Below are 16,612 nucleotides of genomic sequence, written 5' to 3'. Positions count from 1 at the left end.
CGCGAGAACGGTGTTCCGCGCCGTCGAGACCGTCGAGAGTGCCGGGCCAGCCAGTGCTTAGCGGACCGCCTAAAAAGGACCGTCTAAATCGTGTGTCTCTCTCTCTCTCTCTCTCTCTTCGTGTGTGTCCGCATCAACCGATGCCGCCGTGATTACGGACGTTCCGCCAAGGACGGCGATCAAACGGCGAATATGGTCGCGACGAAGCGTTTACCATTCTTCTGGCGGATTTTTCCGTGCGCGGAACAAAGGTGCATGTTTCATGATGCGAACTCGACTCGGTTCGAGGAACGAGCAATGAGGGCAACGAACAACAATGAACAACAACGAGCGATGCGCATTGAACAACAACGAGCAGCGTTAAACAACGTACAAGAACGAGCAGCGATCAATGAGAATCACGATTAACTACGAGAGAAAGAGAGAGCAAAGAGCAACGACTGCAATGTGCAATGTGCAATGAACAACGAATAACGACTGCAATGAGCAACGAGCAACGACTGCAATGTGCAATGAGGAACGAACAACGACTGCAATGTGCAATGAGCAACGAGAAACGACTGCAATGTGCAATGAGCAACGACTGCAATGTGCAATGAGTTACGAGCAACGACTGCAATGTGCAATGATCAACGAGAAACGACTGCAATGTGCAATGAGCTACGAGCAAACAACTACAATGTGCAATGAGCAACGAGCAACAACTGCAATGAGCAACGAGCAACATGAGCAACGGACGTCGCAGGCCAGAGTTTTCCGCGGTGGGAACTCTGCCAAAAACATCTCGCAGCGAAACGAGGGCCACTCGAGCGCGGCAAATATTATGCCGAGCTCGATTACCGGCCGACAAACAACCGCGACCGATCCGGCTGGATCACCAACGATCTCCGCGCGACCGATCCGGCTGGATCACCAACGATCTCCGCACACCCGATCGTTTTTCTTCCCCCTCGAAAGCTCCGGAGAGATTTGTCTCGACGCGTGTAAATACGTGAAACACGCGGGAAAGGGGAAAGCGGGCGATTCCGCGTGAAAAGCGAGTCGAAAGTATGTATCTCGGGCCGGATCGGGAGTTCGATCGATGGAGACGATGACCGAGATCGCGAGTATTTCGAAAACGCGATTGAGACTCCGAGAGGCTCGAGCCTCGCGGGAACGATGAGTCATCGGCTCATTTGTCTAAGCGCTTCTGCGACGCGGCTCTAAGCCGATCGAACCCGAGATTCTTCTCTCGCGGTTATTTATGTTCTCCTCCGTCACGGTGAACGATGCACGAGGCACTATGCACGAGGCACTCCTCCGAGGAGATGCCGCGGCTGTTTTCCAGTTAATTTGTTCGATGCCGCGCGATTTTGGAGCATAACGCACGAGTTTTACTGATTTCGTTGGCGGAAATGGTCGTCGGCGTTGTTAAGGACATTTCGTAATTATTCTTAAACGATAAAATAGTCGTTCAACGTGTTAATTGTCGCTGAAACGATTCCCGTCGAGGCTCCTACAATATACAAAGCTAGTTTTATTTATCTCGTTCGTAGAAGTGGTCGGAGTTGTCAAGGACAATTCTTAGTTACTGGATAGCGAAGTTCGCACCTGAATCTAGTTAATTTCGGCAGTAATGAATTGAGATCGAATGCCATTAATTTTATGAAAATCATTCTTCAACAATAAAATGGTAGTTCAACGTGTTAATTGTCGCCGAAACGATTCCCACAAAATGCAAAGCTCGGCCAAAAATCTCAGCCAATTTCACCTAAAATGTTTCTCCTGTACGGAGCTGTTCAGGAGAAGCTATTCTCGCTGCTGTCCCGCGATTGGTCGCGTCGCGAAACGGTAGAGACAGAGAGGCGGAGCGACGAAACCTCCGGGCTAAGTTGGTTGCGGTTCCGCAAGAAAAATTGACGAAAAGATGAAACGTCACCGGTGGCAAGCTCTCGGAATTGAATTCGAAGTTAAACCCGACCTGCCCCGGAGCTCGATGCCTCCTCGGTTTAGGCCCGAGAAACCGGTATTCGAAAGTCGAGGCAAATATACGGGCCGACCTACAATAATAATGGAAATGGCTGGCAGGAAGCTATGCGTTTCAGCGGTAAACGATCGCGCGCAATAACGCTCAAAACGAAAGTACGAGAGCCCGATTGTTCTCCCCTGCATTGTGTCCGAGACCGTTTTCCCAAGGAAAACGAGAAAGATGGCGTCACCGGGACCGACGCAATTTCTGTTGCCGCGTAACGTTCGCGGCCGCGTTTCGAGTTGAGATTTTTCGTCGGGGACTGTCCGTGTCGAGGTCGAGGTCGTCCTGGAATCGACTAGACCAGGCCTGGCCAACACGCGGCCCGCCGGGCGAGTTTACATTTCTATTGAAACTTTTGTTTCTCGTTGTATGCATACAAAAAATATTAAATAAACGAAAATTCGCATGTGTCATGGTTATAATGCGCAGGCGCGACTACGAACTCCAGTTCTATGTATATATTATATCTTTGATAAATTGAGTTACAGTGCAACGAAGAAATGAAACAATTTATAACAAATACGGACACGTTAAAAATATTTCAGGACATCAATGTAATAGTTTCAGCTTGATGGGATAATTAAAAGCAGGATACAATTTTCATTTGGCTCCTATGTGCTGCAATCGATGCGAGCATTTCTTATTTTGCATGAAGATCCGCAGTCTAGCGACGATCTGATGATCAGACTGCGGATCTCGCGACAATCGCGGGAACGCTGTTTTTAAAATATCTATGAAAATGAAGATGACTTTATAGAAATTTCGGCCACTGTATAGCAACGAAACCACGACTGAACATTCAGAGCTCGTGGAAATCCCCGGTGGAGCGTCGCAGAGGCCCCGCCCACTCGGGGAGCAAAGTGTTCGACTCTGTTCAACGTCGCTTGCCCCGGAACTGTTGCTCCTGGGGGCAATTCGGAGCGGAGAGCGGTCGAATTCGTTGCGAACGAGTTCAATCGACGAAAACGGAGGTGCATCGCGGGACACCCGCTTCGCGAACGGTACTGCACGGTTAACGGTACCGTCAACGCTATCCATACTACTGCGTCGCTCGGTTGTTCGGTTGCCATGTAATATTCGCTACCGTGTATAGACCGGCTGTTAACATAGTTATCGCGTTCGGCTATCGATAATGCGCTGTCGCCGAGCACGCTGCCTTTTAGCGCGTACACCGCGTGTTCAAGCCAGCCTACAGGCCAAGATAACGCGACGATTCTTCCTAGTTTTATCGGTCGTGCGCTGTCCGCCGTTTTGAACATAGTACCGCCCATTACCGTGAAGAAGCCAGCGCGGAGCGAGAGAAGACCCTTCCCGTTCATAATTTGATTCGCCGACGTTTGTCGCTCCGACCAATAGCAACATTATGCGTACCCGATCACTGATCGGACCCGCATCGCTTCCGGCTGCCATCTGGACAACAACGGCCAGCATTGCGTTCGAAGAATGTGCACCGGGCTACCTTTTAATTGAGTCAAGGTCCGCTCGTGACACGTCATCGCTAGACTGCGATTCTTTGTGCGAAATAAAAATATGTTCGTATCGATTGCAGGACACAGGAGCCAAATAAAAATTGCATTATTCTTTTACTCGTCCTATTAGAGCTTAAACGAACACAAATTTTGTGCTTAAAATTTTTACCGCGCCCATATTTGTCATAAAATCATGAGATCCGCAGTCGGATCTTCAGATCATCGCTGGACTGCGGATCTTCAAGCAAAATAAAAAATGTTCGTATAGACTGCGGATCTTCATGCAAAATAAAAAATGCTCGCATTGTTTGCAGTACATAGAAGCCAAATGAAAATTGTATTCTGCTTTTAATTATCCCATCAAGCTGAATCTATTACATCGATGTCCTCAAATATTTTTAACGCGCCCATATTTGTCACAAATTCACGAGATCCGCAGTCCGATCTTCAGATCATCGCTGGACTGCTGATCTGCATGCTAAATAAAAAATGCCCGCATCTTTGCAGTATTGTACATAGGAGCTAAATAAAAATTGTATGTATTGTGCTTTTAATTATCCCATCAATCTGAAACTAGTACATTGATGTGCTCAAATATTTTTAACACGCCCGCTGCTTTAAATTGTACTCGTAAACGCATCAAGCCCGCAGTCTAGTGATCGCGAAGAAGATTTCCTCAGCGACCGAGGAAACACTGCTCCGTCCGATGCGGAGGCGACGATCACGTGAAATTGCATCGATTCGAGTGCGCGCGGGCTAATTAAAAAGCGGATTCGAAAGTCGCGGAAACTTTCGTGTGTTTTTTCTCGACCGATCGGAATTTCGTCGAGCGCGCGCTATTCTTTTCTCGCGACGAACCAAGCAACGGAACGTGACTCGACGATCGGCGCTCGCCGATTGCGAAACGACACTGCGCCCGACCGAGAGGTTTATTTGCGACAGAGAGAAACGCCTGTTGACGATTTCGGCACGCGGCACGCGCGGCTCGCTGGAATTTCACCGGATTCTAAACAAACGTACGCGTTCCCCGACGTCGAGCGTGATCCCCGTCGACAAAAATAGCCCCCCCGGCGCTCGATACCGTGCAATTACCGCGCTAATTACACGTCCCGTCGATGACGACGCGGAACGTCCGAGGAACATGCGATTCGCCCCGAAAAAAAAGAACGGTCACGCGTCGCATCGTGACAACGGGAACGATTCAAAAATAGGAATATCTCCGATGATTCTCCTTTTTTCCCATCAGCCTAAAAGCCGCGGACATTTCAAACTCGGCGATCGGAACTCCCCAGAAAATGTTCAAATTCGAATTTTCAGTTGACGGCTATCGGATACTTTTTACCTGACTCGCGAAGCAAAAAATCCGTAGATAAGTACTCGTTCAAAATTGTCGGATATTTCAATTGTATATTTTAATTGTCTCCGTATACAGTAAGAAGCAAAACTGAACCAATAACCACGAGTTTTGTATAAATCATTATTTATTGCTAGGAATATAGAAGAATAACAAAAAATCAACATTACACTTATTTTTATCACAGTTAGAAGTAACTTAAAAAATTTTTTTTCAATAATTAATGTCTCCTCGTTTAGCAATGACAACAAAAATATGTTTACAAACTATTGGTCTACGTCTTAACACTCAGTTCTTCGCGATCAGTCGAACGGAAAAGCACGCAAGCGAAGTAAGAATAAATATGAAGTCAGTTGCTCCAAAGTGTGTAAAAAAAGTCATTTCTCTTTTGAATGACGGCTTGTCAACGGGTAAGACGGCGAAAACTTGCAGTGTTAGTCAATCGACAGTGCAGAGAATAAGAAAAAATACTGTAAAAGTATATTATTAGATGTTGGAGGAAGACGAAAAATATTATCACCGCAGGATGAACGGAGGATTATACGGTTTGTCGCATCTGGTGAAGCTTCAAGTTCCATTATGGCTGCAAAATTATTAAAAGAAGATACGAATATACAAATAAGTCTGTGGACAGTACGAAGAACCCTCAAAGGAGCCGAGTTTAGAAGCATTTATACAAAACTTGTGGTTATTGGTTCAGTTTTGCTCTTTACTGCAGATAACTAGACAGCGGATCTTTACGCAAACAAACATTTTCTACCTGTTTAATAGGTTTAACACTAAACCTAGCCACCACCGGTTAAAATTGACCGGTTCCAGATTCATTAGTCTACAATTATCGAAATAATAAAAATGAATTTATAAGAATTGATTGATTGAAAATCAATCTAGTCATTTTCATAAGGAAACACGTAGCAGTTACTTTTGATTATTGCATAATTTAAAAATTTTGTGGTACATGGCTAAACACTTTTCAACGGAATCTTCAATAGCAACAGCAATTTTCGTTGTGACCTAACAAGTCATCCTCAATAACGTCATCCAACAGTTTCACTTAAGATTGCAATGTAAAAGAAAATTTCTATGATTTCTTTTGGTACAGCACAACTACTTCAAAGCCTATTAATAGGCTTCCGCTAGGTTTAGTGTTAAAATAAGATAACAGTATTTTCAAATTCTTCGAATGTTTCCACTCTTTCAAATTACACCTACTCATCGTTATCGCGAACGCATAAAAGTCCGCTGTCTATAGCTGACACATAGATAAATCGAACAATGTATAAATATCGTATTCACTCGTTCGAAGGATCTAATCACTCGTGAGTCATCCGGCGCGAATATGTAGATTTTACCTGTCTACGTTTCGCGCGTTCGGAAAATTCCCCGGAGGTTCTAGAAAATCCTGCGAACGCGTTTTCAACCCTCCCGAAAAGTCACGTCGACCGTTCCGTCGGATCGGTCGATCACCGATCCGCGCGTTGTTTGGTTCGACGTGAAAAATCCTGGATCGGTTCGCGCACCATGGGATCACTGGAAACTTGTTCGCGTCGATCACCGGGTCACAAACACCGTGGACACTGAACGATGCGACCGCGCGACGTCGCGTTGCGAGGAGGAATTTCTTGTGGTTCGACCGTCGCGTCGACTAATTAGATTTGCCCGTGTCGCATCGCGTCGGACGGCCTCTGAATCGACACAGCAACGAATCCCGATGACGCACGAGCCGCGAATATAATAAGTGGAATTATCATATCGATATAGACGTCGAACGACGATCGCGATCCATGGACTATTTTCCACGGCGAACCGACCGCTTCCGATAGTCGATTCTCTTCGATTCCTTTCTTCCTTCTCTTCGACGAGCGTGTTCAACGTTTCTATTCGTGGCGGACGACGTTCGATCGCGTCCAAATCGTCCGCCGTTGTCTCCGTGGCCGAGTCGGTCGCGTCAGACACTACGTCCGATAATATCGATAATCGATAACAAACGCTCACGGCTTCCGTCAGGCTGTGTCTCTCGAGTTTGTTGTGCCTGGTCGAGCGTGCTTGAAAATTGAAGCCCGGTTTCTTAGAAGAGAGTTCAGTCACGGCTCCGTGGAATAATCATTCGAGCGAGAAGAAGCGGGCCGCGTCGAATCAACTTTGTCGCGGGCCAGCTCGTCTGCGATTTCTCCCGAAAAATGTAGCCCTCGTTTATTAGCTGGCTGGCTGGCCCGAGTCGCAACGACTCGCTGGCATGTTCGACCTCGACACTGGAACCCCTAGATCCGTCTAGGAACTTTCGCGCACTCTTCGACCGGCTCCCGATCACTTCAACTCACCGAACCATTCGCGAGCGACTGCGATCGATCGTACGTCGCGGAAAATCGTCCGGGGACGCAAGGATCGCGGAATACCGTTTCACCGACACGGAACACAGTGCACACGGTAAACAGAGGAACAGAGCGGCGCGCGAACGTAGCGGCACGACGCGGTCGCGCAACGGGCCACGATTACGCTCGTAACGCGATCGAGCAGAAACAGCGCGACGGCGTGAAAGTCGCGGCGACGACCACCTCTGTCCTTCCCTTCCCTCACTTTGACTTTCCACGGGTGTAACGCGAGAGCAAAACGCTCGATAGAGAGACCAGTCGGCCAGCCAGCCGTGGCTAGGAGGCAAACGTCGGCCCAGTCGCCGGCTTGTCTTTCCTATCCTTTGAACTGCGAATCGCGAGCTTTCGCCGCATCTTCGATTTCACCGGTGCAGGCCGAGAAGAGCCGGATCATCGCTCGTTCCGTCGCACAGTGGGACCTTTCGTCCAAATCGGAGACAAAATCAAAGAACTTTCGATAGAACTGAAGTAGAGCGATGAAATTTTTTTTTAATTAAAGCTGAAACTTTGTAAAATATGGGAAAAATAGGGAGATTATGGTAAGAACGTTTTTTTAACGTTGAGAAAATTCGTTAAACTTGCACAATTTCGAGAAAATTGTGGTTTTTTCAATACCACGCGCGGAAAAAATTTTTTTTGAACATGCTGTACTTCAATTCCCGTAGATTTTTTCACGCTGATTTCAAATCTGGTCTCAAGATTTGTCTACGACCTCGAGATATTGCAAAATCGATTTCTTGAAATTCTACATGTTTAACGAATTTTCTCAAGGTTAAATAACGTTCGTGCCATAATCTCCCTATTTCTCCCATATTCTGCAAAGTTTCAGCTTTAATTTAAAAAGAATTTCATCGCTCTACCTCATTTCTATCGAAAGTTCTTTGACTTCTACACAGATTTCGTCGGTTTGACCCACTGTTCGTCGCGTCGGCACACAGTGGGAAACGACCCGACTCGCTTCAAAATCAAAGATTTTTCCCATTTTCTATTTTTTTCCATATTCTGCAATGTTTCAGCTTTAATTTAAAAAAAAATTTCATCACTCTACCTCATTTCTATCGAAAGTTCTTTGATTTTGTCTCCGATTTGGACGAGAGGTCCCACTGTGCGCCGCACAGTGGTCCGAGAACGCGATTCTACTGGCCAAAAGTCAATTTTCGAAGTTCAACATTTTGAGAAAACTTCTTTTTAGCTACAAAGTAACAATACTTCGAACCATCAAAATCCAAAATATTATCCATTTCAGATAATTGTGTAACCGAGGGTAACGTTGTAAAGACAGAATTCTGAAATTCAATGTGAAACTAATTATTCTAAGAACTCATTATACATAGAGCACTATGTACAGGGTGGTCCACGCAATTGTTTCAAGTCATAACTCCGTTATTATTGCATTTACGAAAAACTGCCAAAGGAGGAAGATAAATGGTTCGAACAGCACTACATCTGTAGGCCTTTAAATTTTTTCTAGATGCAGCAGTGCATGTGCAATTAACAATTGCATATCATTTCGTTAAATAGAAATGCATATTCTTTTTTACACAGATCGATTCTTCTGTTCATTCTACGTAAAAAAAAATGATTAGGGTACCGTGGCAAAAAATTATTAGATATCGAGATATTTTCAAAAAATGTCTTTTGATCTGTTCTTACCTCTTCGGTAATTTTTGTATGCGTTGATCGCAACAAGATCTCTCGAATTTATATTTCACGTATTTCATAAAACGTTACATGTGTGAAACATAAATATAAAAAATACATTATGAGAAAGTGAAAAATAGCTGATACGATTATATTTAAAAATTAATAAAAAATTATTGTTTAACAAATGCAAAAAAATATTTAATTACCTATAGTTAAAAATGACTATGTTTTAAATATTTTTAGCGAGAATTTCATTGCAATATCTCTACCGGTTCAAAAGTTATAACAAAATGGCACACGATTTTCCAATCCAGACCACTGTGCGCCGCGTCGCGGTTTCGATATTAAAACTAGCCTCGCCTCGCTTTCCATCCGATAGGCGAGCCAGTTTTCATGCGGCCCGCCAGCAGCGGTGTCTCCGCCTTTCCGCGAGGACACGCTTTTCAGAGATGTTCTCTCTGGAACAGCGCCGAACTCTGTAGAATTGTTACGATACTACTTTATACTGGCGAGTAGTTGTCGCATGTCGATCGTTGCTTGCTTCGACTCGAGATCCTCTGGGAATCAACGAGTTCCTTTAAAATACTTTCGAAAATCCTCCGCTCCTTTCAGCTCCGATTCGCGCACTGGACCTCGGAGCCATTAGGACTCTTCCAACGTTTCTCAATAATCGATCTATCCTTGAGGTAATCGGTTTTCGAGCAATTTTTGTCTGGCCTTCGGAGCCAGGAGATATCGCGCGCGGATCGACGAGACGCGGCGCGGTGTTGCCTCGCGGTTGCTCGCGGTTTCAGGTTGACTGGCTGACTCGCTCGGATGTTCGCGACGAAACGAACGAACGAATGGAAACACCCCACCTATTTACCTCTCAATGGGCATCTAGCGACGTGTGGGCTACGCGGACCGAGTCAACCGAGGACGAACCGTTCCACACGAGGAGGATGTCGCGGAGGAGACTGGCTATCTCGCGGGGGCGGAACCGCCGTGAGTTTCGGAATCTTTCGAAACACCACGTCATTTCGATATGGCCGTGCCCGACGATTAACCTATTCTCTCGCGGCCGATGAGTCAGTCCGCCGCGTTTACCTCGTTCGGACGTTGGATTCGTCCGAAACCAAGCAACCTGTTTCTCTTTGTTCTCTTATTTATCAAGTTCCTCGCACGTCTAGTTAGCTCTACAACTATGTGGTAACGATGTTACATAAGATATCGCCGGATGCATAGCTCGCGATCTCTGAATTCGGTCTCAGTCGAAAGGAATTGTCAGGTCGTTGCGTATGGAATGTTCGATTTTATTGATCAAAGAATCACACGTTTCTTCAATCGCATGCTTCGTTTACGAGATTGTCATCTCGATTTCCGTAGTTCTTTTTACTATCATCAAATAGTGCGTTGATTAGTAGACTGCGGATCTTTATGCGAAATAGAAATTGCTCGCACCAATCGCAAGTGACTGGAGCCACACACACAGTTTACCCTTTGCACTCGGTTGTCTCCTCTGAGGCACCACTAAAAATTGCTGTACCATTATTCAAAATATTGTTTACACTATTAAATATATCGGTATCTAATCAATTATTTATTAAACATTTAGTTATTGTATGAGGTACTATACCAATTTCGTATCTACAAAATGTTTAAAAAATCACAAGGAATGGAAATATTCTAGATCGGAAAGAAAGTTTAATTTTGCAGTTAAAATAGCTCCGAGTGCAAAGGGTTAATTCAATCGTTTTAACAAGCTGAGAAAAATACATAGAGCATCGCTCTTAAATCGTTGTAACCTTTCGACTGTTTTAAATTCCACCCACTCATTTTTGCCATAAAATCCGCGGTCTATTGATCAGTCACATTCTCACCAAATATCACCGAATGCTATCGTCAATATGTTTTGTTTTTCCACGCGTACAAGAATCACACTGACTGATGTTGAAATTAAATCAATTTAACTCTAATACACTCCTGAAGAATAGTTGCATAAAAGAGACTAGGAGAATAACTCACCCATGTTTGCTCTACACGTGGAATCAACAAATTATGTTCCATTTGTAACGTCACATTTTAAAGAAATACATCTCGCATACACCGACACAAAGGGATCGATGATTTACAGTAAGGAGCATAACTGATTCAACACACTTTAAATCAGAATAACTTTTTTACGAATGGACCGAACGACTTCAATTTCTCTGTAAGGCTAGAAGAATTAGTTTAGTAAATGACGTCTGAAAAATATTTCGAAAGAATGCATTTGGTCAAAATTTCATTGCAATTGGTTTACGAGTTATAAACGATCAAATGTGGTAAGAAGGCCGAAAATCTGGAAAAATTGCAATTCTTACCACTTTCGATCGTTCATAACTCGTAAATCAATTAACCAATTGCAATGAAATTTTCGGAGCAAATATAATTCATACGAGTTGACCAAACACATCTTTTAAATTTTCGTTATCGGCCCAGCTAAAAAAGTAGTAAAAAACAATTTCTACTATTTTTTTTCGCAATTCCGACCAAATGCATTTTTTTCAAAATATTTTTCAGACGTCATTTACTAAACTAATTCTTCTAGCCTTACAGAGAAATTGAAGTCGTTTGGTCCATTCATAAAAAAGTTATTCTGATCTAAAGTGTGTTGAATCAGTTATGCTCGTTAGTGTAACAGTATGTGAAAATAGTAAATGGGAGAATTTTTACCCCGAGGATATCGTATAAGGGTTGAAAGGAAATTTATATGTGTAGATGAAAATTTAAGATAGGATCGTAAGCTCTTTGTACCTCGAAGTGACGTACAATGAACCTGTCAACGGTAATAGTATTTCATGATCAAATTCGCATTCTAAAATCGGAAATTTAATATGCAACAACCCAATATTTGGCGGAACCAACGCGCAGGGAACATAATTGAACGTTCACTCTCGATTTCCACTGCTCGAACAGCCGCACACGATACCGTCGCGAGAGCCGCGGCTGGTCCGGAAGCAGACGGCAACAGGAAAAGCACAAAGATCGCAGATACCAGCGCAAAACGTTCACCGTTCGAACGACAAGATGCATAGACACACCGACGACACCGTTTGCCCCTCGCGTTTGCTTTCGCCCGCTCGCTCGCTCGCGACTTTCACTCATTGTTGCCGACTTCACGCTCGAATTCACCTGTGTGGACACCCGGCTCGATCTACGCTCGATCCGATTCAACGATCCCCATTGCCGCGCCACGGGAAAACAACCCGTTTCGCAACGGATCCGCGGGGAGCGTCGAATCGTTTCCGCGCCGCTGCTCCCGGAACAGAAGTCTTCCCAATTCGTTCGCCTTTTCACGATTTTTGAGATCGTCGTGCATCATTGATCCTGGATCTATGCTCGCTAGAGTTCTTTAGATTCGAGATGTATTTGAACACTGATTACCCGATTCCCGGAATATTGTCTGAATTCGAACTGTGATCATTTTAAGACTTCTCGTTTTAAAATTATAATTAGTCTTCCACTGGAAATGATTACGTACATTTTTGTATCCGAGCACACGTTATAATGAAAATCACAGAAAATCTATTGGGTTGTAACATAAGTTCGTAGAGTTTTTTTTATTAATCCTTTCTATTGAATATTTTGAATTCGCCCATGCTCCAAGTTTTTGAGCAAATCCCATTGTTCGAAGGTGGCGAGAGATTGTCATAGCAGTTACTGCCCATCTTCTTGGCCAGCTCCGTGCATGTTTGACGGCCGTTCTCCTTCAAAAGTGTCTTAAGACGGTCCTCGTCGCACTTGGGAGGTCGACCGGAGCGTGGTGTGTCTTCCAGGCTAAAATTGCCATTTTCGAAATTGGCAAACCATTTCTGTGCAGTGGATTCTCCTACGACGCCCTCTCCATACACGGCGCAGATATTTCTAGCTGCTTCGGTGACGTTCTGGCCTTGATGAAAAGCGAAAAACAATAAACGTCGAAAATGGTGATTTTTGCCGTCCGGAAATTCCATTTTAGATTATGTTTGTTACTCGAGACTACGTTATTCGAGATAACGATTGGAACACACTTGTAGAGCGGAAAAGGCACTTCAGAATGGTGTACACGATTTTAATAAAAAGTAGGTAAATTGATTCAGAACAGAAGCGGGAATAAAACCTCTACGAACTTATGTTACAACCCAATATATAAATTGTATTTATTATCTGGTTTAGTGTTAAATCTTGATTTTTCTATGATGTAGCGCGCGATAGATCTTGAAGAGATGCGCCTGTTTTTAATTAATTAACTCGAGAGGGAGCCTACCGTACGAGTTGAATTTTCAGAAGACGAGAGAGACAGGCTATGCCATTCTGGTACGCGACGAGTTTACGCGATTTCGAATCGGTTCACGGACGGTCGTCGATCTTTCGGTAACTGGACCATGGACGCGCGCGTATCGATCCCGACCGCGTTGCCAAACCGATCGACGAGATCGACGGGATCGTCGATCGTCCCCGAAACCGCGTTTCAAGAGTCTCTCTTGCGCGCCGCCGAGTGGAAAATCAACTTCTCCGCGTGTCTTTTACGTAACGAGTTCTGATTAGCTCGTACCAGGCGGAGACGGTCGGCCGTGTTCACGGCAGAAGAAACGCGAACACGCACGAACACGAACGCGTGCGCGAGCGCAGAAAAACGCTGCGCCACGCCAGGCGAAATGGCAACTGGACTCGCGGTATAATAAATAGAAAAACGGACTGGACGTCGGAATAACCAAACAGCCCTTTATGTAACGAAAATTTTCCATAGAAACACCGACCAGCCAATTAAACAAACTACGAGCCGTGTGCAAATTTATGCAAATTCGTCCGACGTACAACCGTAAAATGCGCTGCCACGAAAATTCGAATAAACATCGAACCGCGTGCACGCGATAAAATCAAATAGAACAGCGCTCTTCGGGGTCGTCCGTGTTTTTCGACTTTCTACTTTGTCCGGCTTTATCTCGTTCTAAATTCTGTGACTCTCGGCGAGGAAATTAGCTGCGCCAAATTTCGAAGCGATCGGACAGCGTTTGGTGAAGTTCGAGAAACGTTATGGTATTGAAAGTTTTTGAACAAATGTCTCGGATTACTTCGGAAACTATATACAAAATATTCGAATTAGTTTTATATCGATGAAATGGTTATTTTGATGAAATTCCCGTGCTGTTTTCATCGGCCGGGGTCCACGTTGGAAGGGTGAAAACAGCCCCTTGAAGTGGTTGGTCTCGCCCGACTTTCGAACCATCAAGATCGAGCAGAAACGAAAAGAAAGGGAGGAAGGAAGAATGAAAGAAAGAGACGGGAGAGACTTTCGCTTTAGATTAGAATGGCTCGAAGAACGGGAGAGCCTGGCCTTTGCTCGGCGACCATTTGCATTCGTCGAGGTTAATGGATATCGAGGCAGAAAAAGGAACTCGATCCGAACCGAACCGATCAGCTCCGATCCGAATGGCAGAACGGCCTCCGAGTGTCTGACTTAGTAACTTCTCGATTCCACGCGACGCGCTAACGACGCTTCATCCTTCACCCGACGTTATCCTCGATTCAGACACGGTTCTATACAATTATAAGTGGACTGCGGATCTTTATGCATTTATGAAAAAATTTATAAAACAGTAACACATCAGGAAAATTCAAGAATATTGTAAATGTTGTTTTTACTGCGATGACAGATATTTATTTCGATCGTTCATAACAGTTATCAATGGGAGAAGTTTCTCTTATCAATCGAATGAGCAATCGAGACAGTTTTTCTTCATCGATAACAGTTATGGAGGAGGATCCAATATTTTGGACTCTAACATAACTGTTACTTGTAACCAAAAAATATAAAAATCGATATTTCTTAATCAGTCTGTTCTTCGAACTTTTTTCTTTATATTTTGTGTAGATTATCTTAAATTTCAATAATAGTCAACTTTTTATTAATGATTTTCATCGTAGAAAATTGTAGAATAACTGTTATTCTTGGTCCCTGTTTAAAACAGTGAAAACATTAGGACGATTTAACCCTCATACGCTCCTCGTGAAAATTGAACCATTTTCTGTTCCCAGATAATGTATTACGTTCGATTTCTTTCTAAATGCGTCGTAACTCGGTGTATTTGTCTAAAATATCATATCGCTGCTCCGAAAGTATAATGACGCATTTTCAGAAGAACAATGACGTATTCATATGGTACTGGTTACTGTGAGGCTGGTATTTATCATTTTATAAATTGAAATAACTTAAAAGTTGCAATAATAACCCACAATGTCTATAAACTACTATCATAGAAGAATTAAACTGAATCTATAGGCCATTCTATTAAGACGAATTGGAATTATGTTTCTTTTGCTTGTCCTGTAATGTGTAATGTGTCATTATACTTCCGGAGCAGCGATATTATATGTAAAACACAATTCGAAAGTAAGAAAAATGTATGTGGTCAGCATAAAAATGCTATTTATACATGTAGTAACTGCAAGATATAACAAAGAAATTCACGAATTGAATTAACTTTTAATAAAACACATTATGATAGATTCCCAATAACATTAATCGAAGTGTAGAGCGAAAATGGGTGAAATATCACCCGAGGATCTTTCGTGTAACTATTTCCGAGCATCCACATGTTATTTTCAATTTCTTACAATCGTTAAAGATAGGAAGAAACTGTTACATGGTAGCCGCGTCTCGTAATTGAAGAAGAAAATTTTGATTTCGCATAAAGATCCGCAGTCTGATTATAACTTTCGACCGAGAGCGGATAATTGCATTTCGATTTCAGAGAAACGAGTAGCATAAATAGTAGATTCTGTTCCGAGATCTTGACCACGAGTCTGGCTCGATATTACGAGGCGCGGGGTTAAACGATGAGGCAGCAGGTCGTGTTCCACCGACGATCGGATCGAATCGAATCGAATCGAATCGACGCGGGCGCGAGCCGCAGACCACGGAGATGTTGCGAGGGTCGATTTTCAATCTGGAAGCCGTTCCATCGGTGGGAACCAAAGAAAGACAGGAACGAGGAACAAGGAACGAGGCACGAGGAAGTTCGTTCTCTCGAGTGGCACGGAATCGAGGTCGCGTGGTACGCGAGCTGTAAAGCGAATCGCTCGGTTCCAGGTGCGACCGCGACGAGCGTGTCGCCGATCATTAAACAATCGACAGTCCGGTCGCGGGAAAGTCGAATCGATCGATTTTCATACGGCGAATTCGAACGGGAAAACGGTGTATGGGGTATCGAACGTTTTCCATGTTCGTGGAACTTTCACCGAGCGAGCGTCACGTGGAAACAACGTACATAGCCACCAGTGTGTACACACACGTATATTCTGACGCGATAACGATGATCGCTCGAACGTGCTGGGAATACCGTTGTCTCCGATGAGCCCCAGCCGAGGATCGATCTTTCTCCGAGAATAAAGGCCGTCCGACAGCCATTTGTCCGGTTTCGTTATTCATTTGCGGTGTAAGTGTGGATTTATGGTGGAGCTGCGAGCATCGATGATATAGCGGCGCGGTGAAAAGAAACCAGCATTCGTGACAACATTTCGACACATACTAATGAAAAAGTACATACGTATTTTCTTTGTTTTACTTTTTTTTCACCGCACAGCTCACCTCGCTGCTCCACTATAAATCCACCCTAATAACTGTACGATTTTCAGAATCGCGAGATATGCCGATATCGGTGCCGATGCGTCGCGACGCATACTCGCCGGGAGTAGTTGGCGCGAAGTCAAGTCGGTACAATTTTAGCAGCCGCGGCGTTTTCTCTTTTCGCATGAAAAT

The 16,612-nt window shown here is 44.2% G+C and overlaps 1 protein-coding gene across 8 annotated transcripts in view; it reads right to left on the bottom strand.

The window, feature by feature from the left end:
• Siz (Brefeldin-resistant Arf-GEF family protein schizo) overlaps window positions 1-16,612 on the bottom strand; it is an 86,790-nt gene that overhangs the window by 36,444 nt on the left and 33,734 nt on the right. Inside the window, exon 1 of one of the 8 annotated variants that reach the window (XM_076438007.1) lies at window positions 9,350-9,788. The exons of 5 other annotated variants lie outside the window; for them this stretch is intronic. The gene's annotated coding sequence lies outside the window, so the exon portion shown is untranslated. Of the gene's footprint in view, window positions 1-6,130; window positions 7,597-9,349; window positions 9,789-16,612 lie in introns of those variants that run through there. 2 more of the 8 variants (XM_076438006.1, XM_076438005.1) reach the window with 2 other exon arrangements.

Source organism: Lasioglossum baleicum, chromosome 14, assembly GCF_051020765.1.
Source record: "Lasioglossum baleicum chromosome 14, iyLasBale1, whole genome shotgun sequence".
In the NCBI taxonomy this organism is placed as follows: domain Eukaryota; kingdom Metazoa; phylum Arthropoda; class Insecta; order Hymenoptera; family Halictidae; genus Lasioglossum; species Lasioglossum baleicum.
Note: the sequence above shows the minus strand (reverse complement) of the source record. Positions and strands in the feature narration are given on the sequence as shown.